Source organism: Schistocerca piceifrons, chromosome 5, assembly GCF_021461385.2.
Source record: "Schistocerca piceifrons isolate TAMUIC-IGC-003096 chromosome 5, iqSchPice1.1, whole genome shotgun sequence".
NCBI classification, from domain to species: domain Eukaryota; kingdom Metazoa; phylum Arthropoda; class Insecta; order Orthoptera; family Acrididae; genus Schistocerca; species Schistocerca piceifrons.
This window is the reverse complement of record NC_060142.1, coordinates 662,303,358-662,329,948: the sequence shown is the minus strand read 5'-3', so window position 1 is coordinate 662,329,948 and position 26,591 is coordinate 662,303,358. Positions and strand designations below refer to the sequence as shown.

The following is a 26,591-nucleotide window of genomic DNA, read 5'->3' as shown; positions in this document are numbered from 1 at the left end:
TATACACAAGTAGGTAGCTACTACACAGCTGACCCTACCGCACTGCTCGAGCTGGATAAAGAAATCGGATAGTACGTAACTCGTACCCTAGTAAAGGGCCAGACTGTACAAACGAGTCAATTCAGGACAGTAGCGACGTACATGCGCCGCCGTGTTCTCCGGTCCAGCAGCGTCTAGCTCAGCCCCTGGGTGCTGGCGAGTTGAGCGGGACGTCTGGAAACCTCGACCAGAGCGGTTAGCGGAGCTGCGGCGTCGCGCGCGAAAGACAAAGCAGGCTCGTCGGGGTAGAGGGGGAGGGGGTGGCGGCGCTGGCAGTGCATCGATCCGCGTGCCTCACCCCCCCCCCTCCCACACACACACACACACACACACACACACACACACACACACACTCACACGCGCCCGCTGCCTCCTCTGGAGTCTCCAGATCAGCGCGGCCTGCGTGGCTCTGGACTAGGGCAACGCGGACCACCGCAGCTCCACCGCCCGCAGGCAGCGGGCTGCTTCTCTGCCAGCCTCGCCTCCTCCAAGATGGTTCAAAGGGCTCTGAGCACTGTGGGACTTAACATCTGAGGTCATCAGTCCCCTAGAACTTAGAACTACTTAAACCTAACTAACCTAAGGACATCACACACATTCTTGCCCGACGCAGGATTCGAACCTGCGACCGTAGCGGTCGCGCGGTTCCGGACTGAAGCGCCTAGAACCGCTCGGCCACTCCGCAACACGTGATTACAGCTTTGCTTGCACACTACTATTTTCACGCAAGATGGAGCGACACCACATGTAGGTAGCCAGGAGAATGACATGCTTCGAGAAACCGTCGGCAATGATCTCATCATCATCTCTAGGTAATTTCAAGATGTGGTAGGCCTTATTCGCATTTGCTATTTCATTTGATGTGACTAAAAGATCATGTCTGTCAGTCATGTATCGTGCTCTTCCTGATGTGAAGAACAGTACACGACGACATGTCTTACGCGGTAAGTCACACAAATCTGAAGGCTGTAAATTCAAGTAAATACTTAATTACATTTTCAAATAACCTAAATTGGAACGATCACATAGATAATATTGTGGGTAGAGCAAACCAAAGACTGCGATTCATTGGCAGAACACTTAGAAGGTGCAACAGGTCTACTAAAGAGATTGCTTACACCACGCTTGTCCGCCCTATTCTGGAGTATTGCTGTGCGGTGTGAGATCCGCATCAGGTGGGACTGACGGATAACATCGAAAAAGTACAAAGAAGGGCAGCTCGTTTTGTTCTATCGCTAAATAGGGGAGATAGTGTCACGGACATGATACGTGAATTGGAGTGGCAACCATTAAAACAAAGGCGTTTTTCGTTGCGACGGGATCTTCTCATGAAATTTCAATCACCATCTTTCTCCTCCGATTGCGAAAATATTCTGTTGGCACCCACCTACATATGGAGAAATGATCATCACGATAAAATAAGAGAAATCACTGCTCGTTTTTCCCGCGTGCTGTTCGAGAGTGGAACGGTAGAGAGACAGCTTGAAGGTGGTTCATTGAACCCTCTGCCAGGCACTTTATTCTGAATAGCAGAGTAATCACGTAGATGTAGATGTAGACTCTGATTACAGCCGATATGCTGCAACTGTCGACTATACCCTGTTACGAATGCAGTCGCTGGGTCGGAAGACGATATTGAACACATGCTGTAACTTGTGGCCATATTCTAATAAACGTGCCGAAAGCACCATTATCGTGTGTTTGGTCGTGCCTCCCCATTTCCTGCAACAGCACCACATTCTGACTACTTACAGCGTCATATTTTCTCTTCTCTGAAGCGCCTAGAACCGCTCGGCCACATCGGCCGGCTCCTCCTCCAAGACAGCGCACACTGACACAACTCGCTTCAAAAGCTGTACATTAGATAAAAAACCCACAAAATAGGGTTTATTTTAGATTCCTTGGGGCGCCGATTAGAGATCCGATGTGGGGACACACAAAACCGATCGGTTAAAACCGGCACCGGTATTTTATTTCTCAATAATCAGTATTTTTTGGTGTTTGTTTGGTCTCGATTATAACAGGTGTTTGTATTGATTCTACGAGGGTAATCCCAAAAGTAAGGTCCCCTATTTTTTTTTTTATAAGTACATACACCTGTTTCTGCAATGGTTTACATCAGTTTACAGCTTGAACATTTAGCTGACACGTTCCACATAATTACGAAGTGTCATATTCATGATCTATCGAACAAGTACTAATCTAGAATGAGATTTTCACTCTGCAGCGGAGTGTACGCTGATATGAAACTTCCTGGCAGATTAAAACTGTGTGCCGGGCCGAGACTCGAACTCGGGACCTTTGCCTTTCGCGGACAAGTGCTCTACCAACTGAGCTACCCAAGCACGAGGTACTGGCAGAAGTGAAGCTGTGAGGACGGGGCGTGGGTCGTGCTTGGGTAGCTCAGTTGGTAGAGCACTTGCCCGCGAAAGGCAAAGGTCCCGAGTTCGAGTCTCGGCCCGGTACACAGTTTTAATGTGCCAGGAACTGTCAAGTACTAATCTAATTAATCTAATCTAATCTTTCGACATAATCACCATTTCTGTCGATGCATTTTTGTAGACGTTGTGCCAGTCTTCGTATGCCCATGTCATACCAGCTCGCCGCCATGCTGTTCAGAAAGCTATGAACCTCTTCTTTCACCTCGTCGTCGGAGCTAAATGGCTGGGACCACAATTAACGCTGACAGGTACTGTGAGACTCTGAAAAAACTCAAAGGGGCAATTCAGAACCGGAGAAGAGGAATGTTGAGCAAGGGCATACACATTCTTCATGACAACGCTCGCCCACACATCGCTCGGCAAACCGCTGCTCTCCTGAAACAGTTTCAGTGGAACGTAGTCACCCACCCACCCTACAGTCCTGACTTAGCGCCCAGTTACTATCACCTGTTCCCTAGGTTAAAAGAACATATGGCCGGAAAGCGATTCAGCTGCGACGACGAGGTGAAAGAAGAGGTTCATAACATTCTGAACAGTATAGCGGCGAGCTGGTATGACATGGGCATACAAAAACTGCCACAGCGTCTACGAAATTGCGTCGACAGGAATGGTAATTATGTCGAAAAATAGCTAAATGTTCAAGCTGTAAACTGATGTAAACCATTGTAGAAATAAACAGGTCTATGTACTTACAAAAAAATAGGAGACCTTACTTTTGGGATTACCCTCGTAGTAACTGGATAAAAAAACCGAAATATCAATCATCCACAGCAGCAGTACTAAAATTTTTCGAACATCCAGCATGCCGGGGTACTTTGGGTCAGCAACTTCTGTTAATCAGTAGACCGAGAAACCAGTCCAAGTTGCAAATTTTTACTTCTTATTCAATCGATGACTAGTTTCCTGCAAGGACCCATTTTCATATCATCATGTTCATCTTCGGAAATGCCATTTTCGACTTTGTTATGATGGTTTGAAAAAGGGTCTCGGCACGAAACTAGTCAGCGAATGAATAAAAAGTAAAAATTTGCAACTTGGTCTGGTTTTTTCGTCCTACTAAAACTTTTGGTTTTTAAATTAACCTTTTTTGAAGAACGAGTAATTTGTATTCGTAAAATTTGCATTGATTTGAAATATTGCGTTATTATAGAAAATGGGCAAAGCTATAAGTGATGTTTTAATTCTTACCTTCCCAGGTCACTTTTTTTTTTGCCACGCTTTGTCGTGGGTATAGTCTGACAGACCGCCATATTTAAACAGCTATAAAAATTACATTCAGCAATTTCTGTGAAGCAATTCATTTTTTATGTAAGAGATTACATTGTTACCACACACAAAATATATTCAAATAAATTTTGAAGTTTACTTTTACGATCAAGACGCATTTAAACAGAAACCTGCCGAAAATCAGCATAACATTACATGATAATCCTAATTCTACACGAACACAAACACCCTGAAATCTCCATTATATTTTTTGCTGTTTTTATTGCTTACTATACATTTAACAGTAAAAACATAATAAACTTCCATAACACATCCAAAAAAAATAAAAATTACATTAGTAATTTTTAGGTTTTTACGTTCCTTCTCAGAAGTTTTCTTTGCACTCGCTGCAAATTTTTGTCGAGTACTCAACGCATACTGGCTTCTTGCAGCAATAGCAAACACAAGGCGTCTTCCTCTGCCTTACTGGGTCACAGGTGGAGCGTGTTTTGAGTCTTTCCAATCGATCTACAACGGCTGCTGCTGTTGGATCTGCTACACCCACAACATGGCGAATGCATCCACTAAATATGCTTTCAGTTCACATAAATCAGCTTCATACTGAACGTCTGGTTCATTCTCAGACGTTTCTCTGTTTGATATTAGTCCATTTCAGTATCATAAACAAATTCCAAATACTAAGAGGATCTGGATTGTTACCAACTTTAGTAGTTGCTCGCACCACTGGCAAATGAATGATGTTATGCTGTCGAACATAAAATTGCTTGCAAGGAATCGTCAGCAACCAGCGACATTTGTTTCGACCAAATATATTTCTAGCAGAACTTTTAGCTAAAGATTCAGTGTCTTCACTTCTGTTTTCATCACTTTGACCACTTGCTTCATTCAAGGAATTTACAGATAGCGAATCAAATTCGGCTTCAGTTTCACACTATTGCGATTCTGAATTATGTTCACTTTCCGGCAAAATGCAGTGTAGCCAACTTTTGAGACAGTTTTGCCACTTCACAAACAATTTGACTAGAGATGATTAACCAGTACGTGAGGCCTACCGGTTTTATCTGAGACGCCCTGTGTTACCTTTCCTTAATGAAGAAAGCGTTTCTTCAGTATACCGATAGGTAAATACAGGTGTTAAACCTACAGCGAAGAATCAGCCCTTTTATATACACACATCAAATAAAGTTTTGCATCGCCTCGGTTCCGAGAGTTCCGGAACCTGAACGGAAAATTGGAATAGAGATCAACATAAACATCATTTCCGCCCTTTCCGCCCTTTTTATTGCTCATGAAAGCCACACATTGCATGTTGTACCACCATACAGCGAGACCTTCAGAGGTTGTGGTCCATATTTCTGTACACACCGGCACCTCTGATACCCAGTAGCACGTCCTTTTGCATTGATGCATGCCTGTATTCGTCGTGGCATACTATCCACAAGTTCATCAAGGCGCAGTTGGTCCAGATTGTCCCACTCCACAACGGCGATTCGGCGTCGATCCTTCACAGTGGTTGGTGGGTCCGTCGTCCACAAACAGCTGTTTTCAGTCTATCCCAGGCATGTTCGATAGGGGTCATGTCTGGAGAACATGCTGGCCACTGTAGTCGAGCAATGTCGTTATACTGAAGGAAGTCATTCACGGGATGCGCACGATGTGGGCGAGAACTGTCGTCCATGAAGACGAATGCCTCGCCAATATGCTGCCAATATAGTTGCACTATCGGTGTGAGGATGGCACTCCCGTATCGTACAGACTTAAGGGCGCCTTCCATGACCACCAGCGGCGTATGTCAGCCCCACATAATGCCACCCCAAAACAGCAGGGAACCTCCATCTTGCTGTACTCACTGGACAGTGTGTCTAAGGTGTTCAACCTGACTGGGCTGTCTCCAAACACGTCTCTGACGATTCTCTGGTTGAAGGCATATGCGACACTAATCAGAGAAGAGAACGTGCTGCCAATTCTGAGCGGTCCATCCGACATGTTGCTGGGCCCATCTGTACCGTGCTGCATGGTGTCGTGGTTGCAAAAATAAATGGCTCTGAGCACTACAGGACCTAACATCTGAGGTCATCAGTCCCCTAGAACTTAGAACTACTTAAACCTAACTAACCTAAGGACATCACATACATCCATGCCTGAGGCAGGATTCGAACCTGCGACCGTAGCGGTCGCGCGGTTCCAGACAGAAGCGCCTAGAACCGCGGTTGGAAAGATAGACCTTGCCGTGGACGTCGGGAGAGAAGTTGCGCATCATGCAGCCTGTTGCGCACAGTTTGAGTCGTAACACGCCGTCCTGTGGCTGCACGAAAAGCATTATTCAACATGGTGGCGTTGCTGTCAAGATTCCTCCGAGCTATAATCCGTAGGTAGCGGTCATCCACTGCAGTAATAACCGTTGGGCGGCCTGAGCGAGGCATGTCATCGACAGTTCCTGTCTCTCTGTATCTCCTCCATGTCCGAACAACATCGCTTTGGTTCACTTCGAGACCCCTCGACACTTCCCTCGCTGAGAGCCCTTCCTGGGACAAAGTAACAATATGGACGCGATTTAACCGCGGTATTGGCCGTCTAGGCATGGTTGAACTACAGATAACACGAGCCGTGTACTCCTTCCTGGTGGAATGATTGGAACTGACCGGCTGTCGGACCCCCTGCGTCTAATAGGCACTGCTTGTGCATGGTTGTTGACATCTTTGGGCGGGTTTAGTGACATCTCTGAACAGTCAAAGGGATTGTGTATGTGGTTCAGTATCCACAGTCAACGTCTATCTTCAGGAGTTCTGGGAACCGGGGTGATGCAAAACTTTTTGTGACGTGTGTACTATAATCTGCAGAAAACCTCGTTTCGATAACTTGACTTGTTGCGGCGTAAAATCAGGGCCGGCACGCCAGTCGGGAACAACAGGGAAGAGAAGGCTGTGAAAAGAAGTCAGCGCTGCGCCCGAATGGTAGGGCCAACCTCTATAGCCTCTCCAACGTTAGCCTCTTCATTAGCACTCTCTAAATGAGCACAGACTTGGTTTTTCTATTCTGAAAAGGACTGATTATTTTCCATGTCCCCCTTAGCTTGCGGCATGTGTAAAAGGTAAGTGATTGTGTTTGTGTTTCATAATAAAACTCATTAATACGAGTTTGTCTAGCGAACCTAGTATGCAGGAGTCCTAGACACAACGTGACTGGTTATTGATATAAATATTCGTCGATTGTGTAGTTGTCTATAAAGAAGTTTCTTCCCTAGGTGATGTAAGACAGATTAATTTGATATACACAGTTTTTTTCATTGCTGAAGTAATCTGCAGTTCGCCTTACACGAAAATAAATGCAAGCTAATGAGTATTAAGGGGAGAAATAACAAATCTGCTTTGTAGTCGATAGGACCATTTGCAGTAGTGTGAAGTGGAAACGACACATGAATCACTTGACAGCGAGGCCGAAAGGAAGATTTCAGTTTGGTCGGACAACTCTGGAAAGGTAACGCACACCTGCAAAGAAATCCAAAGAAAACCACGGAAAACCGGTCCCAGACAACTGCCCGCATCTACGTGAAGGAATTGAGAGGCGTTCTGCAACGGCCATAGCCGGTCGGTTTCATACGTAACTGCCGCACAGGTGCTCGGCGGTCTTGGAAAGGACATCGCCCGAGGAAAGACTCGGTTTTCTCTCGTGAAATGCGCCATGGTGATCACAGCAGCTGCCATCAGTGTACATCTAATTCACGACGTGCAACAGTGCATCTACGGGGACTGCCTGGTCCATATCGACGGTTGGACGGAAAATAAGGAACGAAGATTAACTCTCAACCCCTTAACGCCGGACGTCGCGAATTTATTCGCATCATACCTTTGCGACTCTAGTAAGTCGAGGGGTAACTGTTTACGAGAGTCGGTGAGGGTACGAGCAGCTGACACGTGCTGCCATCTCCTGAGCGCCTCAGGTACTGCTACATAATATCTAATTTTTTTCTCCCAGGAAGAAATTTATTCAGGTTAACTACGGAAGGAAGGAATGAAGCAAGCAAGATTGGGATTAACGTCCCGTCGACATCGAGGTCATTAGAGACGGAGCACAAACTCGAATTGTGTGAGGCATGGGGAAGGAAATCGGCTGTGCATTCTCAAAGGAACCATCGCGGCTTTTGCCCGGAACGATTTAGGGAACTCACGGAAACCTAAATCAGGATGGCCGAACGCGGCTTTGAACCGTCGTCCTCCCGAATGCGAGTCCAGTGCACTTACCACTGCGCCACCTCGCTCGGTGCCTTTTGTATGTAATTCCGTTCTGATTGCAACTTTGTCACTTTGCTTCAGTGTATTCTTAGTCTGGCTGTGCTTTCGCTTCGTGCAATCTCGTGCTAAGCAGCGACCATTATTTCCGTAGTTATGTACCGGTCGGGGTCAAAATTACTCCTTGAAGCTGTAAATGTTACTTTTCTTATTTGTCATCATAATTTTTTAAAATTGTTTTAGGCAGAATGAAGTACGTTAAAACAGTGATCAAATTTTGGAATTATTCTTAATTAGCGAGGACTCACTCATCGGAGCCGAGCCTAGCGACAGTCATACGGAAATATCTGATCGTGAAACAGACAGTGGAGTAGAGGATCATCGCAAAGAAAAACAAGAAACAGTAAGACAGTCTGGCTATTTTCATGGGCAGAAAAGCATATCTCGACTGTGATTAATGAAAATAAATGTCGCCATTTAGGGCAGGATACTTTTCGTTGTTTTAGTTCATTCGTTAATGTACCTACTGTGACTTTTTTCATTGAAATCATTCGTTATTTTTTACTTCATTGTTTATTTAATTAATCATTGCTTGATCTCAAAACATACACTCCTGGAAATGGAAAAAAGAACACATTGACACCGGTGTGTCAGACCCACCATACTTGTTCCGGACACTGCGAGAGGGCTGTACAAGCAATGATCACACGCACGGCACAGCGGACACACCAGGAACCGCGGTGTTGGCCGTCGAATGGCGCTAGCTGCGCAGCATTTGTGCACCGCCGCCGTCAGTGTCAGCCAGTTTGCCGTGGCATACGGAGCTCCATCGCAGTCTTTAACACTGGTAGCATGCCGCGACAGCGTGGACGTGAACCGTATGTGCAGTTGACGGACTTTGAGCGAGAGCGTATAGTGGGCATGTGGGAGGCCGGGTGGACGTACCGCCGAATTGCTCAACACGTGGGGCGTGAGGTCTCCACAGTACATCGATGTTGTCGCCAGTGGTCGGCGGAAGGTGCACGTGCCCGTCGACCTGGGACCGGACCGCAGCGACGCACGGATGCACGCCAAGACCGTAGGATCCTACGCAGTGCCGTAGGGGACCGCACCGCCACTTCCCAGCAAATTAGGGACACTGTTGCTCCTGGGGTATCGGCGAGGACCATTCGCAACCGTCTCCATGAAGCTGGGCTACGGTCCCGCACACCGTTAGGCCGTCTTCCGCTCACGCCCCAACATCGTGCAGCCCGCCTCCAGTGGTGTCGCGACAGGCGTGAATGGAGGGACGAATGGAGACGTGTCGTCTTCAGCGATGAGAGTCGCTTCTGCCTTGGTGCCAATGATGGTCGTATGCGTGTTTGGCGCCGTGCAGGTGAGCGCCACAATCAGGACTGCATACGACCGAGGCACACAGGGCCAACACCCGGCATCATGGTGTGAGGAGCGATCTCCTACACTGGCCGTACACCACTGGTGATCGTTGAGGGGACACTGAATAATGCACGGTACATCCAAACCGTCATCGAACCCATCGTTCTACCATTCCTAGACCGGCAAGGGAACTTGCTGTTCCAACAGGACAATGCACGTCCGCATGTATCCCGTGCCACCCAACGTGCTCTAGAAGGTGTAAGTCAACTACCCTGGCCAACAAGATCTCCCGATCTGTCCCCCATTGAGCATGTTTGGGACTGGATGAAGCGTCGTCTCACGCGGTCTGCACGTCCAGCACGAACGCTGGTCCAACTGAGGCGCCAGGTGGAAATGGCATGGCAAGCCGTTCCACAGGACTACATCCAGCATCTCTACGATCGTCTCCATGGGAGAATAGCAGCCTGCATTGCTGCGAAAAGTGGATATACACTGTACTAGTGCCGACATTGTGCATGCTCTGTTGCCTGTGTCTATGTGCCTGTGGTTCTGTCAGTGTGATCATGTGATGTATCTGACCCCAGGAATGTGTCAATAAAGTTTCCCCTTCCTGGGACAATGAATTCACGGTGTTCTTATTTCAATTTCCAGGAGTGTATTTCTGTTTAAGAGGGTGTTGTTAAAGTAAGAGCCTTAAGTATTACTAAGATCGTATTTCCTTTTTCAGTGAAGACTGATTTTTGATAAACAGCTGCCATTAATTCTTTACCAATACTTTACGGAAATATAGAAGTAAATGGGTCTCAGATGGTTTTTGTTTTTGGGGTCGAAAACTTCGCAACCAAGTTACTAACGTCAGTCTAAATAGCAAGTGTAGTTAACGGATAAAGATAAGTTCTCGATTAACTTGCAGCGTCAAATTAGGTTAAAATCCCAAGCTTTCGACGACTGCCTCCATCATCGTCTGACTATCGTTAAATTAGCGAGGCTCTCCGCACGTTCATACCCGGAGAACGGCATGTGATTGGCTGGATTATGTCACGATGACGTCACGTTGTACGCTGAGGTGCCGTTCTGTGCGACCGTAGGTTACGTTTGTGCTTTGCTAGCCGGCGTCTCTTGCAGTGCTAACACTCATATCCGGCGGGGGGTTATGTAAAGCCTTCCTCTGTGATCCTTAATTTGTCAAGCGCACGCTTCCATGTATTGCTAATATCATAACCTGGGTCTCTACTGAAGTTGCTAGCACCCAGTCTAATTTCGACTGCTCCTCGTCTATTCAAACATAATTTTGTTTTTTCTGAAGAAGAAATACGCCGGGAAAATTTCAGAAGTCACATAATTTTGTTTCTTTGTTAGATTGTGCTCCGCAACAGCTGATTCTTGAAAATTTCTGTGCTTAAGATAATGTTGATGTTCGAGACAGCGATTGGCGACAGTCCACAGCAACTATTCCGGATCCCTATTTCGCTACGGTACTTGCCACACATGTGTATACTACGTATATGCTGAATGTTGCGTTTCTTGAACGTTGCAATTTGGTATCAGCTGCTGTATACTATTCACGTGTACTACGTTAAAACAATATACACTCCTGGAAATGGAAAAAAGAACACATTGACACCGGTGTGTCAGACCCACCATACTTGCTCCGGACACTGCGAGAGGGCTGTACAAGCAATGATCACACGCACGGCACAGCGGACACACCAGGAACCGCGGTGTTGGCCGTCGAATGGCGCTAGCTGCGCAGCATTTGTGCACCGCCGCCGTCAGTGTCAGCCAGTTTGCCGTGGCATACGGAGCTCCATCGCAGTCTTTAACACTGGTAGCATGCCGCGACAGCGTGGACGTGAACCGTATCTGCAGTTGACGGACTTTGAGCGAGGGCGTATAGTGGGCATGCGGGAGGCCGGGTGGACGTACCGCCGAATTGCTCAACACGTGGGGCGTGAGGTCTCCACAGTACATCGATGTTGTCGCCAGTGGTCGGCGGAAGGTGCACGTGCCCGTCGACCTGGGACCGGACCGCAGCGACGCACGGATGCACGCCAAGACCGTAGGATCCTACGCAGTGCCGTAGGGGACCGCACCGCCACTTCCCAGCAAATTAGGGACACTGTTGCTCCTGGGGTATCGGCGAGGACCATTCGCAACCGTCTCCATGAAGCTGGGCTACGGTCCCGCACACCGTTAGGCCGTCTTCCGCTCACGCCCCAACATCGTGCAGCCCGCCTCCAGTGGTGTCGCGACAGGCGTGAATGGAGGGACGAATGGAGACGTGTCGTCTTCAGCGATGAGAGTCGCTTCTGCCTTGGTGCCAATGATGGTCGTATGCGTGTTTGGCGCCGTGCAGGTGAGCGCCACAATCAGGACTGCATACGACCGAGGCACACAGGGCCAACACCCGGCATCATGGTGTGGGGAGCGATCTCCTACACTGGCCGTACACCACTGGTGATCGTCGAGGGGACACTGAATAGTGCACGGTACATCCAAACCGTCATCGAACCCATCGTTCTACCATTCCTAGACCGGCAAGGGAACTTGCTGTTCCAACAGGACAATGCACGTCCGCATGCATCCCGTGCCACCCAACGTGCTCTAGAAGGTGTAAGTCAACTACCCTGGCCAGCAAGATCTCCGGATCCGTCCCCCATTGAGCATGTTTGGGACTGGATGAAGCGTCGTCTCACGCGGTCTGCACGTCCAGCACGAACGCTGGTCCAACTGAGGCGCCAGGTGGAAATGGCATGGCAAGCCGTTCCACAGGACTACATCCAGCATCTCTACGATCGTCTCCATGGGAGAATAGCAGCCTGCATTGCTGCGAAAGGTGGATATACACTGTACTAGTGCCGACATTGTGCATGCTCTGTTGCCTGTGTCTATGTGCCTGTGGTTCTGTCAGTGTGATCATGTGATGTATCTGACCCCAGGAATGTGTCAATGAAGTTTCCCCTTCCTGGGACAATGAATTCATGGTGTTCTTATTTCAATTTCCAGGAGTGTATGAATGATGATGTCTGTTACAAGATGGCAATACTCATTCTATCAGTTAAAAATTATAACGGCATTGTTTTATGACCATTGTTCAATTACACTGGCCATGAACGATGAAAACCTGTTTTAACTACGTCATATATGGATGTTGTTATTAAGAAAGATTTTAACCATGTGTGAAGCCGTAATGGCACCAACACTAATCAAAAATGTTTTACGATCTGATGTCAGCCGAAACTGGTAATCAGTCCAAATAAAGAAGATTTCATGTGCGATCTTGACTTGGTGGGTTTTCAGTCCCCAACATAAATTAAAAAATTAGAACAGATCACATATCTCATGGTCGACGATGTCAACGAACTGGACCTTACGAAACGATAACATTAATGTTTATAATTGTTTTTTTATCATGCTCAGTAGATCAACTGCTTATTAGGAATTTCTCATTTTCGTTTATAACTTCCTACTTAACAATCGTTTCTGGACCAGTCTCCCTTATCCTGAAAATGGTATACTCTTTCATCTTATGTACCGTCTCCTGGAAAGCCTTCTATAACCATAATAAAATGTTACGATAACCATAAGCGAACTGTGTCAATAACGAACAAAACTATGCGTGTTAATGTATGTATAAGTGCTATCAGTAATGGAATATTATTTTTGAACGAGAAAAGCTCTCCACCCTTACGTGTTTTTAACATAAAAATATTAATAATAAATATATTCCTGTGTGACAAATACTAAGAATAACAAAGACTATGAGTACATCATGTCATGGCATTTGTACGTTATTGTGGGATGAAGAATTGTATGAATAACATGATCATCCTGGCGTCAGCTCTCGAACCTACTAGACGCTTTTGTACGAGGTTGCTCCTGGGCGCACGACTTTCTAATTGTACGTGAGTTTTTCAGAACACATGTATAAAAAGTATTTATCCTTGTAATCTCACTTTATACCGCTCCTTACATGTGAACATAATTAAGTGAAAATAATTAATTATCGCTAGAATTCAAGTCTTGTCATTGGCCGTCTGCCATTCTTTTGTTGTAATGGCACATTTGCAGCCATTACATGAAACATAATTATTCACATGATTTTGAGGCTTCACCCACAAGATAACAGAAAAAATCTTGTGAATATTTTTGCTATCAGGAAAAAGAAACATTTTTTGCAGAAAAGTTCTCATTAGATATACACGACAAACCCAAAGATAACAAATAATGTCACAATGCTCATGCTTACTTATGAGTAAATCGTTGGCTGGTAAAAATCTTTTTTTCACTGCCGTGAATATTATTCAAATCATACGAGGCGTGTTTTTTAAGTAATTACCGTTTTGAAATAAAAAAAAGACGTGCTAAGATATCTCAATTTTATTTTTACACGGAAGCCTGTACCTTAATCTACTTTTCTACATAATTTCCGTCAATACTGAGGCACTTGTCATAATGTTGTACCAGTTTTTGAATACCCTCCTCATAGAAGTCTGCCACCTAACTTGTTAACCACTTCATCACGACTGTTTTGACTTCGTCATCGTCTTGAAGACACTGACCGCCCAGGTGTTTCTTAAAACATTAAACATCCCTACATTCAAGTGACTTACAAGAAGTTTATCTCAGTCGCAGGATTATGTTTCAGGTATGTGTCACATACATACTCTTGTCCTACTATGGATGTTCGGAGGGAAATTTGAATAGTTTGTAAGCTCCCCACAAATATTTGATTCTCATTTAGTGTAACCTTAAAACAGAAAAATTCCTAAACTTCTCAACAGTAAAAAATTATAATTATGTCGTTCACATTCAGTGTAACGTCCCAACAAAAAATAAATTCAGTAACCTGGTAATAATACAATGTAACTAACCTCTCAATTAAATTGTCGCTCACTTATAACTTTTCAATAATTGACTGTGGTTTTAACCTGGTAAATTGTGGACGTCAGCAGTGCTGCGTCATGGCCCTGAAAGATCATTCTGAATAAAAAAAATAAAAATTCTTACCTCAATGAAGGTCACCGGATAACGCATATATATCTGCTCTTACAATAAATTTTTCTGGCACAGCCCTGTGCAATGCTGGCCGATAGATTTGTCATTTATGAAAGGAAACAACTGATTTTTTCTTTTGCAATAATCGGGAAGATCAAGGATTGGAGAAATTAGTAAATTCTTTAAATTGAAATGAATGGTTGTTAAAAGTTCCTTTTTATGAGAAAGATTATTATTAGGGGATTTTCAAAACATTTACATGGGACTTGAGATAACAATACTACATTTGCGCGAGGCTGCTTTTACCTTATACAATAATGCTCAGGCTCCGGCATCGCTGCACCACGACCGGCCCAGCCAACACGATACACCAGACCAGACTGCTCGCTAGCAACAACTTACTGCTACTGCTACACAGTTCCTACTGCTGACAACACTGCTCTCTGGTCTGAGATTCTCTTATACCTTACATATCGCAGGCAGCGCGTGAGCAATACATCGAAATTACATCTGCTCGGACCTCTTACAAGTTTGATCTAGTACTTGTATTTATCCTCAGCCCACAGACGTCACAGGATGCGGATACTGAGGGGCATGTGGTCAGCACATCTCTCTGACGGCCGTTGTCATTTTTCGTGACCGGAGGCGCTAGAACCGCTACTTGTCTGCCAAGCAGCTCTACAGTTGGCCTCGTAAGGGCTGACTGCAGCCCGCTTGCCAATAGCGCTCGGTAGACGCGTACGGTCACCCATCTAAGTGCTAGCCAAGCCCAACAGCATTTAACTTCGGCGATCCGACGGGAACCTGTGATACCACTGCGGAAAGGCCGCTAACGGTTGTAATGTGCCAGGCCATCAAAAACATAATACCTCACTCATAAAAGGTAAATTAATTTTATTTAACAAGTTGTACAAACTGTTACTTTGAATTTTTAACATGTAAAATTCGACAAGCTCAAATGAATTTAAATATTTATAACAATCCAATTGATCCCGGCGGAGGTTCGAGTCCTACCTCAGGCATGGGTGTGTGTGTTTGTCCTTAGGATAATTCAGGTTAAATAGTGTGTAAGCTTAGGGACTGATGACCTTAGCAGATAAGTCCCATAAGATTTCACACACATTTGAACATTTTTGAATTCAGTAAAGTGTCGTATTAACTCAGGTAGCATCAAAGCAGACAGAGAAACTCTTCAGTTAACAAATGCTCCAGAATAATGCACAAGCATTAATAAACATTTGCTTAACACATTAGTTTCGTAAACACGCCAGATAACAAGAGGCAGTGAACAAAATGAAAACAGTCTGAAATTTAACCTTTATGTAAGTTATTAGGGAGGCTGCCTGAAACTCTCATACACTGGTAGCATATGTCTCCTTAAAACCCGAAGTTAGAAACAAACAGGAACGTGTAATTAGGTAGAATGTAAACCTGATCCAAAGAGAATGTAGCTTGGTTTTAAGTTGCGTCATCTCTCTTTCTATAAAAAGAATGTATAAATAAAATTTAAACAATATTGTCCACATTGCTTAAAATAAAACAGCAGGTAGTAAAACTGAACTCACATAAATCCTTAGCACAAAATAAAACATACACAACTAGGACAAATATTCATAAATTACCAACATGGCTCAAATCCTGTAGACAGGAACTGGGTAATCCACCCCAAATAACTGAGGCATAAAGTATTTTATCAGTGTAAGATATCCAAGTTGTAACAAGCAAAGTCTTTAAATAAAATATGGGTTAAATCAAACGCAAAAAATATAATACACATAATATACAGAACCCTATGGCACAGTGGATAACTCGGAATAACTGTTCGTGTAGTCTGCGCCAGTGGTTCCCAGACTTTTTGTGGTCGCAGCACGCTGTACAACGCACGAGTCAGCAACAGTTCACGTCTTGTTTTTTACGTAAATAAGTGATTTCTTATGGTTATTTGAGTTTTTTGGCTGGCGTCTGCGTTTCCTCTCATCTGGTCACATGCTGGAGGTCGCTCTATAACTTCTCTTGTGGGACGTAAGCACATTTTCGTACCGAGCGAGGTGGCGCAGTGGTTAGCACACTGGACTCGCTTTCGGGAGGACGACGGTTCAAACTCGTCTCCGGCCATCCTGATTTAGGTTTACCGTGATTTCCCTAAGTCGTTTCAGACAAACACCGGGATGGTTCCTTTGAAAGGGTGCGGGCGGTTTCCTTCCCCAGTCTTCCCTAATCCAAGTTTGTGCTCCGTCTCTAATGACCTCGTTGTGGACGGGACGTTAAACACAGATCTCCTCCTCCACATTTTAATGTTACGAAATTTTTTCTTCAAAATTCTCATGTACTATGTGCTAATTGCTGTGGAGAACTATTACTCTTCTGTTACAAGCTGCAGTTAATTTACAAGAAACTATGATTTAAAGTCGTAACTACTGTCCACATTACGCCTCTTCCTGTTTGGTTATCTATGTACATGTTGCCAGCCTAATGAAGTATATGCTGAAAACTAAGGTCGGGTTCATTTCTGTATTATTTATGTCTGTCTCTCTGCCCTCTTGTGTACTTAGGTTTCGGCTATTAATAGTCATCTTCAGACTATTTGAGTTACAATCAAACTCGTGACAGTACACGTCACCCTACGATCTTACTGATGTATAGGCAGAAGGACTAATGCATTGAAGATGGCTATTTATAGCCGAAATTTAGATCTGCAAGAGTAATAAAAACTATTGGGATTGCGACTGGCTGCTGGGTGCCTCTCCTTCCGTATGTGAGTGTGTGTGTGTGTGTGTGTGTGTGTGTGTGTCTGTTTGCATGTATAAGAGAGAGAATGTGTGCATGTGTACTTATGATTTGTGTGTGTGTGTGTGTGTGTGTGTGTGTGTGGGTGGGTGGGTGGGTGGGAATGTGGATGGGTTAATGGTTGGGTGTGTGGGTGGGTGGCTATGTGTGGGTGGGTTGACGGTTGGGTGGGTGGATGAGTATGTATGGGTGGGTTGATGGTTGGGGTCTGGGTGTGTGGGTGGGTAGATGGGTATGTGTGGATGGGTTGATGGATGGGTGTGTGGGTGTGTGGGTGGGTGGGTGGATTTGTGTGTGTGTGTGTGTGTGTGTGTGTGTGTGTGTGGATTGATGGTTGGGTGTGTGGGTGGGTGGCTGTGTCAGTGGTTAAACACAGCGAGTTCCAGAAAGTTGAATATGAATGTAATAGCTGTCAGGGAGTAGTTGAAAGTTTTGATGTTCAGCTGATTTGAGTTTTGGTTTAAATGTTTGTGGAGGGGTTCTTGGACGAGAGAGTGGAAAGGGACTGGGTAGCATCATTATAATGATAATAACGCGCTAATGAGGAGGTATTGAATAGGATAGGGGAGAAGAGGAGTTTGTGGTACAACTTGACTAGAAGAAGGGATCGGTTGGTAGGACACGTTCTGAGGCATCAAGGGATCACCAATTTAGTATTGGAGGGCAGCGTGGAGGGTAAAAATCGTAGAGAGAGACCAAGAGATGAATACACCAAGCAGATTCAGAAGGATGTAGGCTGCAGTAGGTACTGGGAGATGAAGAAGCGTGCACAGGATAGAGTAGCATGGAGAGGTGCATCAAACCAGTCTCAGGACTGAAGACCACAACAACAACAACAACGCGCTGTTGGAGAGTTACTCTATTATTTTATCTATTAATGTAAATAGTGAGTTGTATGTCTACGTGATCATTCAAAGGGGTTTTCATTTTTGCTACAGTTTTTTTGTATGTGGTAATTTTCTTGCAGGGTCAGAAAGTGTTGTTTTTTTTCGAATTATTTTCATGTCTTCATCTCTAGAGGTTGGCTTAAGTAAATCTTCTGCCTTTTTACCTTAAGTATCTCCCATCACAAGTGTTACACTGTAATCGATACATACCTGCTTTGTGGTATGTGTCTATGTGTATGTCTTTTGTCAGTTTTGGGGTGTATTTTTGGATAGAATTATCTGTTCTATCTACTATGTTTATGCCCTGTCTTTTAAACATGTTGGTGACGTTATGTGTGAGCTTGTGTTTGTATGTCATTGTTTACCATCTTCTGTCTTCTCTTATATTTTACCGATTGCCTGTGTAGTTATGGCACTCCTGCTGCGGATGATAGCCACACACGCAAACTTGTTACATAAGATTTGTTGATGAGGACTCAATTACTCAAGAATTCTTTTCGTGTACTGAACTGCCCTCAACGTCAGCTGGTTCAAGTTTGTATAATTCCATATCCAGTACCCTGGAACAAAACGGGCGTTGTGGAAAAGTTGTCTTCATGTTTGCACAGACGGTTCACCAGCAATGACTGGAAGATTCAAAGGCTTTGTTGTAAGACTAAAACGAGATTTCTCGACCGTAGGTTCAACACTTTGCTTCATACATCGTGAGGCTTTGTTGGTGAAGACTATTTCAACAGAACCTACAAGGGTTTTGGATTCAGTCACTAAATGGTAAAATTCGTTAAGTCCAGGGCTCGTAACATAACACTCTTCAAACAACTGTAGCATGAAACAGGATCTCGACACGACACTTTGGTTCTGCATACTAAGATCCGCTGGTTGTCGAAAGGTAGAGTGATGCAAAGCTTTTTAAACTGAGAAAAGAGCTATTAAGTATGTTTAGCGTCGAAAAGTCAGACTTTGCAACTCAGTTAATGAGTAGGACTGGTGTGCAAAGGTAGCCTATTTGGCTGACATTTTTCGCTACTTAAATTACCTGAGAGTGAGTATGCAAGGAAAAGAAGAAGATGTTCTGCAGTCAAGTGATAAACTCACCAGTTTTATATAAAAAAAATTAAGACTGTGGAAAAAACTTAAAACATGGAAAAGTTAAATCTTACGATATTTTCTCTTCCTTCCGAGGTAGATCTACACAGTGACGCATTTTAAATCATTTCATGGTCCTTGAGAATAACATGGCACAATATTTCCCCTCCAACATTGTCTGCAAATATGACTGGGTGCGCAACCTTTATTCTACGTCACCATAATCCACAATCAATTTTTCCCTGTATCCAGTAGTAGGGATGAAATCAGTTAATAACCTGTTGCATTTTTCCACCACCTATTTGTGCGATCTGGGCTTTTCGGCACTAATCAATGCGGAAAAGAATAAAAAGGAAAGCAAGAAACTTGAGAGACGTGTCTCCCACGAACAAGAAATGAGTGGGTATTGCGACTGGCTGCTGTGTGCCTCTCCTTCCGTGTGTATGTGTATATGTATGTATGTGTGTGTGTGTGTGTGTGTGTGTGTGTGTGTGTGTGTGTGTGTGTGTGTGCGTGTGCGTGTGATTGATGACCTACAAATACGTTTAAATTGTAGAATATTACTATATATTCTACTGTTATTTTAAATAAGTATTCCGTGAAATTACTTCAGTTGCATAACAGTATCGTAAACCCTACATTTCCTCTTTCGAAAATGATTAAATGTTGTTTGTTCCATATAATAAACAAAAAGAGGAGACAGAAATATTTTACTGACGGAAACGCATTTATTACTCTGCCCAATATGTAACTGTTGGTCTGCTACTAACAGTGATGCATGACCGTGGGAAGAAATGTAAATATTTGAACACTAGTATTTGCGTAGGAGAGCAATGTTTCTTTAAATGGATCGTACTTCGAAAACCAAATTCTGGAAAAAAACGCAGGTTCGTTTCTTGATCAAGCAGCATGCATTTAAGGCTGCAGCAATGGCTGCCGATCAATAGCAACACTTTATTAGCAACATCATTGATTTCGCTCACCGATCACACTTCTGTAAAATATATTCAAAAACAGTTAGTATTAGTAATATTAACCAAAATTAGTTCAGGTTTAGATAAACTTAATTAATCTAAATTGTACAACAGCATCACCTTCTAGTGTCCGTGCAGATAGAGTAGATGGCAAGAGACAATGATACAAGAAGAAGGAAGTCGCACGTATCAAATGCCTTTCAGACAAAAACATAAGGGAACATCACAGAGCCGGCCGTGGTGGCCGTGCGGTTCTAGGCGCTTCAGTCGGGAACCGCGTGACTGCTACGGTCGCAGGTTCGAATCCTGCCTCGGGCATGAGTGTGTGTGATGTCCTTAGGTTAGTTAGGTTTAAGGGGCTCTGGAACGCCCTACACTTGCAATGTTAAAATAACGCTTATAAATTACATCTTTCCTCACAAAGTATTTGAGATAGGAAGTTGAACTTTTTACAGATTATTTATTGGAATATGGGCTACAACTTAACACAGGGATTTTACAAAATATTAGTTCAGTTATTAAAGATGATTTTTTTTCAATTGTAATGAAAATTCACAACATTTTTTTGCAATTTTTTATTTATGTATTCAAAAATATACAGTTTTTTGGAAAAAGGCTGTGTTAAATTATGCAGAAGGTACTGTGTAACATTTACTGAAAGTTTGAAACAAATATGTTTGGAAGATCCTTAGAAAACATGTAATTAGTATGAGAAAATAAAAGTTTTGGGAATCGAGCGACAAAGATTGGATTAACTTTTTAGTGCATTCCAGGTCCATAGAATGGATTATCTTCATCCTCTGCAAACTCCTCCTCAAGCTTCCTCTTGTTCCTCCTCCTGTTTACTCTTGCTTGTATTTCTAGACTCTTTACAGCCCTGTCTGCAGCCCGAAGGCGTTCCTTGTCTAAAGCAAGCATCGCTCGTTGTTGTGTTCGTAGATTTTGCTACCATTTTCTTCAGTTGCAGTTACTGCAACACTGTTCCAAAAGGTGGTCATGTATGAACACTTATCACATTTCAGTTGTATTTCACTAGCAAGTCCTACGTGCTTTATTATGAAGAGTTCCAGACCAACTTCACTACAATGAATACATCTTACACAGTTTGAAAAAATTCCTTTGAGAACCGACATATCAAATATTTCATTCACATCCGATTCGCCCATAAAACATTCATAGTTTTCACTCATTGAACCAAGCTTCTTCTGTGAAGTATTTTCTTTCCCACTTTGACTGCTATGGGCAGGTGTACTTGAGAGGTTAGGTTCACTCACTTGGTTATCGTCTTTATTGTTTACAGTAATAACACATACCTTTGGCTTTCCAACATTTCTCCTTTTCTTAAAAGCCTTCAGAGGATTTCTAATAACTTTACTTTTACTCATTATTATACTTCAACAAAACAGAGACTCAAGAAACAGAATTAATTACGAATATTTTCGAGATAACGACAGAGTAAATAAACATGAAACAATCGACAATCACACCAGCGATATATATTGAACCATCACAGGTTAGCCACAACACATACTTTATCTCACATCACTAAAATGTACCTGATGAACACGGACGTTAATAATAACACCATTTGACAGCAGTTTAACAGCGCCACAGTGGGTCACGCCCATGTAGAACACATTTCAAAAAAAATTAAAAATAGTTGTAGTCTTCGGAATTGAATAAATTATATATCTATTAAAAGGTAATAGTCTGCAGATTCAGAAAACGCAAAAAAGTAAAAATTGAACTTTTCATGATTTTGAGCCTTTCCGGAGCCCCCTAAGTAGTTCTAAGTTCTAGGGGACTGATGACCTCAGCTGTTAAGTCCCATAGTGCTCAGAGCCATTTGAACATCGCAGAGAATATAATGTCTATAACATCGCAGATTTTGGGAGTCTGGCGATTTATTTCCCTTAATTTTTTTGCTGCACTATTTCAAACTTCAGAAGTGTCGGGGCACACCTCGGCCAATCTCGCGGCACAGTATTGTGCCATGGCCACCTCTTGAGAACCACTGGCCTGCACTCTAAAAGTGCTCACCAGAATAGTCCAAAAAGCGCTGATGACTACAGCTTACTGATACCACTTTGCTTATGAATTCTGTAGACACAAATAGCAGACAAATTTTCAAGGCCGTCTTCCACCAAATCCGACTGACGTGCTTCTCGGGCATGTAAGTCGCAAGAATTCTCGTAGAGAGACTCACGCAGCCGCTCAAAGTCAAATTCAACTACAGACAATGCTCATAGCGACCACGTGGCAGATGACTGACGGCACTTCTCCTCGGTTGGCCATCCTGCCGTTATCGGTGGTGAACGACTGAGAGCGATCTTACGATCAACGCCGTTAAGTCGAAGCGGTGGAGAGCGAGCATGTCCCTCCGCCGGGAAGCGAAGGAGAGGGTTGCTTGGCTGCAGAGAGAGAGAGAGAGAGAGAGGAATTAAATCGCGCTTTCGAGTTGATATCAAAGCGCCACACGGGTCATATGATCAGTAGCCTTACGCATACTGCTTCTTCCAACGTTACACTACATTTATTATATATCTGGTCTTCGTGAATGTCTTATGTTGGACCTCTTCCTTTGTTTCCGAATTCCATCATTTCCACCATACCTCCAGGTGTGAATACTTAAGTTTTGCTTCATACGAGGGTGAGTCAAATGAAAACCTTAAATATTTTTTTAAATATTATTATTATTGTGCAGAAATGGTACAAACCTGTATCACTTTTCAACATAATCTCCCCCATGCTTAATGCAAGCCCTCCTGCGGTTACAAAGTGTATAAATTCCTTTAGAAAAAAATTCTTTTGGTAGTCTGCGCAATCACTCATGCACCACGTGGCGTACCTCTTCATCAGAACGGAACTTCTTTCCTCCTATTGCGTCTTTGAGTGGTCCAAAGATATGGAAATCACTTGGGGGCAAGGTCTGGTGAGTATGATGGATGAGGAAGACACTCAAAATGCAGATCTGTGATTCTTGTAACTGTTGTACGGGCAGTGTGGGGCCTTGCATTGTCGTGTTGCAAAAGGACACCTGTGGACAGCGATACACGTCGCTTTGATTTGATTGCAGGCCGCAGATGATTTTTTAGGAGATCTGTGTATGATGCACTGGTGACAGTGGTACCTCTAGGCATGTAATGCTCCAAAATGACGCCTTTTTCGTTCCAAAAGAGAGGGAGCATAACCTTCCCTGCTGATGGTTTTGTTGGAAAGTTCTTTGGTTTTGGTGATGAGAAATGGCGCCATTCCTTGCTGGCTCTCTTCATTTCCGGTTGGTGGAAGTGAACTCAGGTTTCGTCCCCAGTAACGATTTTTGCAAGGAAGCCATCACCTCGTTTAAAGCGCCGAAGTAGTTCTTCACAAGCATCAACACGTCGTTCTCTCATTTCAGGAGTCAGCTGCTGTGGCACCCATCTTGCAGACACTTTTTGAAACTGGAGCACATCATGCACAATGTGGTGTGCTGACCCATGACTAATCTGTAAACATGCTGCAGAGTCATTCAGTGTCACTCGGCTGTTTTCCTTCACTATGGCTTCAACTGCTGCAATGTTCTGTGGAGTCACAACTCGTTGTGCCTGACCTGGACGAGGAGCATCTTCCACTGAAGTCACACCATTTGCGAACTTACTACTCCATTAGTAGAGTTGCTGCTGTGACAAACATGCATCACCGTACTGAACCTTCATTCGTCGATGAATTTCAATAGGTTTCACACGTTCACTACGCAAAAACCGAATAACAGATCTCTGTTCTTCCCTGGTGCAAGTCGCAAGTCGGGCGGCCATCTTTATACCGATACTGCGACGGTATGTGTGCATCTGCACTATGCTGCCACCTACAGGCCATTCTGCACGCTGTTTGTAGCACGCTTACCAACTTACAGGATAACGGCGCGAAATTTCGATTTGTTATTACAAATTTAAGGTTTTCATTTGACTCACCCTTGTAAAAACGTGTTGTATTCACTTATATTACAATCTGTTTAGGGGATACGATATTTAAATGAGAAGCATGCGATGTTGGGTGCCCCCTGATTGAGGGCACGTGACGACGCAACAAAAGTATGTAAGTGAAGCGGACACGGACGAGGGATCACCCTAGCGAAGATATGAGCGGCTCATGGGGAAATCCATTGTGTAATAGGACGACCGGAGCGGATGACGTGGTCGGGGTTGTAAGTGTGGCTGGGTAGAAGAAGGTGGCTGTTTTTAGCAATCTTCCTCTTTATTGTTGGTTCTCCCAATTCCTTTTTCCGGTAGCTCAGCCCCACCGCTCGTGTCGTGGTGGAGACGAGCTGATGCACACGGTGCGGGGTACGCGACGCCGCTCTCGGTCAGCGGCTGCACAGGCAGTGGGAGGTTAGCAGCACGAGGCGCAGCCCAGCTCGCAGACGCGGCGGCTCGTGACGACGACGGGAGTCGCCGGTGCAGCAGCGGGCAGCGCCCTCCGCCGGCCGGTCCTCTGGGACAATGTCACTGATGACGACGACGTACAGCGACCGAACGCCCAATCGGTCGAACCGAATGCTGACGCCCACCTCTGATGCCCTTAAATAGTGCAGGCCGCTGGTGAATCCGCCCATTACCCGGCGACGTGTTTATTAGAAGGTTCTCGATGAGTTGGCTAACGCAATCGCGCCACACGCGGCCCGCGCCTGCGTAATTCTGCTAATGCTGCGTTCTGGTGGTTGATGGCTACTGTGCACGTACACACATAACGACGCTCGTTGCAATACTGTGTCACCTGCATTACGCGCTGGCCGGCCTTCGTCCGCCGTTTGGCGTGAGGCTGGCGCATCGTGCACTGAAACACACTAAATCACAATTTCGCACCGTATTTCCTAAAAATAACCCCTTGTCCTCTACAATGGAGTTAAGCGACTTTGACAAGGGGGGATTGTTATTACGCAGAGCTTATGAGCGATTACCTCCTAAGCGGCGAAGCTGGTCGAATGTTCACGTGCTACTGTCATGAGCATCTGCAGAAACGGATAGAAGGACAGTGAAACTACCACGAGGTGCTAAATAGATTGACGTCCACGACTCTTCACAGAACGTGGGCTTCGGAGGCTTGTCTAAAGTAGGATAGATGGTGATCTGTGCCACATCTTCTGGTACACGCACATGGGTTTCGGAGCACACCGTTCATGGTGCATTGTTTAACATGGAGCTCCACAGCGGAGGACCCCTACGTGTTCACATGTTGACACAACGACAGTGTCAGTTACGATTTCAGTGGGCACGGGGCCATCAGGATTCGACTATCGATCAATGGAAACGTGTCGGCTCTCTGGGTGAATCACATTTTTGCTACGCTAGGTCGATGGTCGTCTCCACAAACTCCATCACTGAGGTGAACGGTGGCTCGAAACGTGCAGCGCACCACGGGCGCAGGCCAGTGCGAACATTATTATGCCTTGGGAGACATTCTCCTGGGACCTGTGGTAGTAATCGAAGACATACTGACACTTGCGAACCACCTGTATCCCTTCATGCTTAATTTCTTCCCTGACGGCGGTGTCATCTTTTAGCAGTGTAATTGTCCGTGTCTGAAACGTGCCACAGTGGTTTCAGGAGCATTATAGTGAATTCACGTTGATGTCTCGGCGACCACATTCGCCTGATGTAAATCCTAGCGGCCCGTTATTTACACGAATTACATAGACGTCTAACACCACAAACCTCCACAAACGAACCAAAAAACTGTCAGATTCCTGATGTGCAGAATCAGTGATGCACTTCGTTCCAAAGATGGACAAACAAGCTGTTAAGTAGGTGGTCATAACTATTTTGGCTCATCAGTGTAGGCCCACAGCGCTTCTGGTTATTAGGCAGTGTAGGTCACAAATGACAAACACGTTTGTCTTGCACAAATTAAGTTTATGAGGCACAATATATTACAGTTCAAGGCAGTGTAATACGATGTTCTAATGTAATACAGCGCTGTAATGTTAATTTCGCTTATGTTACTTTCGAGCAAACCTTCCTTTCCTTGTTCTTTGCGAAAGTTTTGCCATCTCCAAAATTTGATAATACGAGGACAGTTCAATAAGTAATGCAACACTTTTTTTTCTGAAACAGGGGTTGTTTTATTCAGCATTGAAATACACCAGGTTATTCCCCAATCTTTTAGCTACACAACACTATTTTTCAACGTAATCTCCATTCAATGCTACGGCCTTACGCCACCTTGAAATGAGGGCCTGTATGCCTGCACGGTACCATTCCACTGGTCGATGTCGGAGTCAACGTCGTACTGCATCAATAACTTCTTCATCATCCGCGTAGTGCCTCCCACGGATTGCGTCCTTCATTGGGCCAAACATATGGAAATCCGACGGTGCGAGATCGAGGCTGTAGGGTGCATGAGGAAGAACAGTCCACTGAAGTTTTGTGAGCTCCTCTCGGGTGCGAAGACTTGTGTGAGGTCTTGCGTTGTCATGAAGAAGGAGAAGTTCGTTCAGATTTTTGTGCCTACGAACAAGCTGAAGTCGTTTCTTCAATTTCTGAAGAGTAGCACAATACACTTCAGAGTTGATCG

General features: G+C 44.5%; 2 non-coding genes across 2 annotated transcripts; one reads left to right on the top strand and one right to left on the bottom strand.

The window, feature by feature from the left end:
* Positions 1 to 2,310: 2,310 nt before the first annotated feature.
* On the bottom strand, positions 2,311 to 2,385 carry Trnas-cga. Its single transcript has one exon. It is a non-coding gene; the product is annotated as a tRNA-Ser (tRNA).
* Positions 2,386 to 2,430: 45 nt separating this feature from the next.
* Trnas-cga lies at positions 2,431 to 2,505 on the top strand. The gene has a single exon. It is a non-coding gene; the product is annotated as a tRNA-Ser (tRNA).
* Positions 2,506 to 26,591: the final 24,086 nt, after the last annotated feature.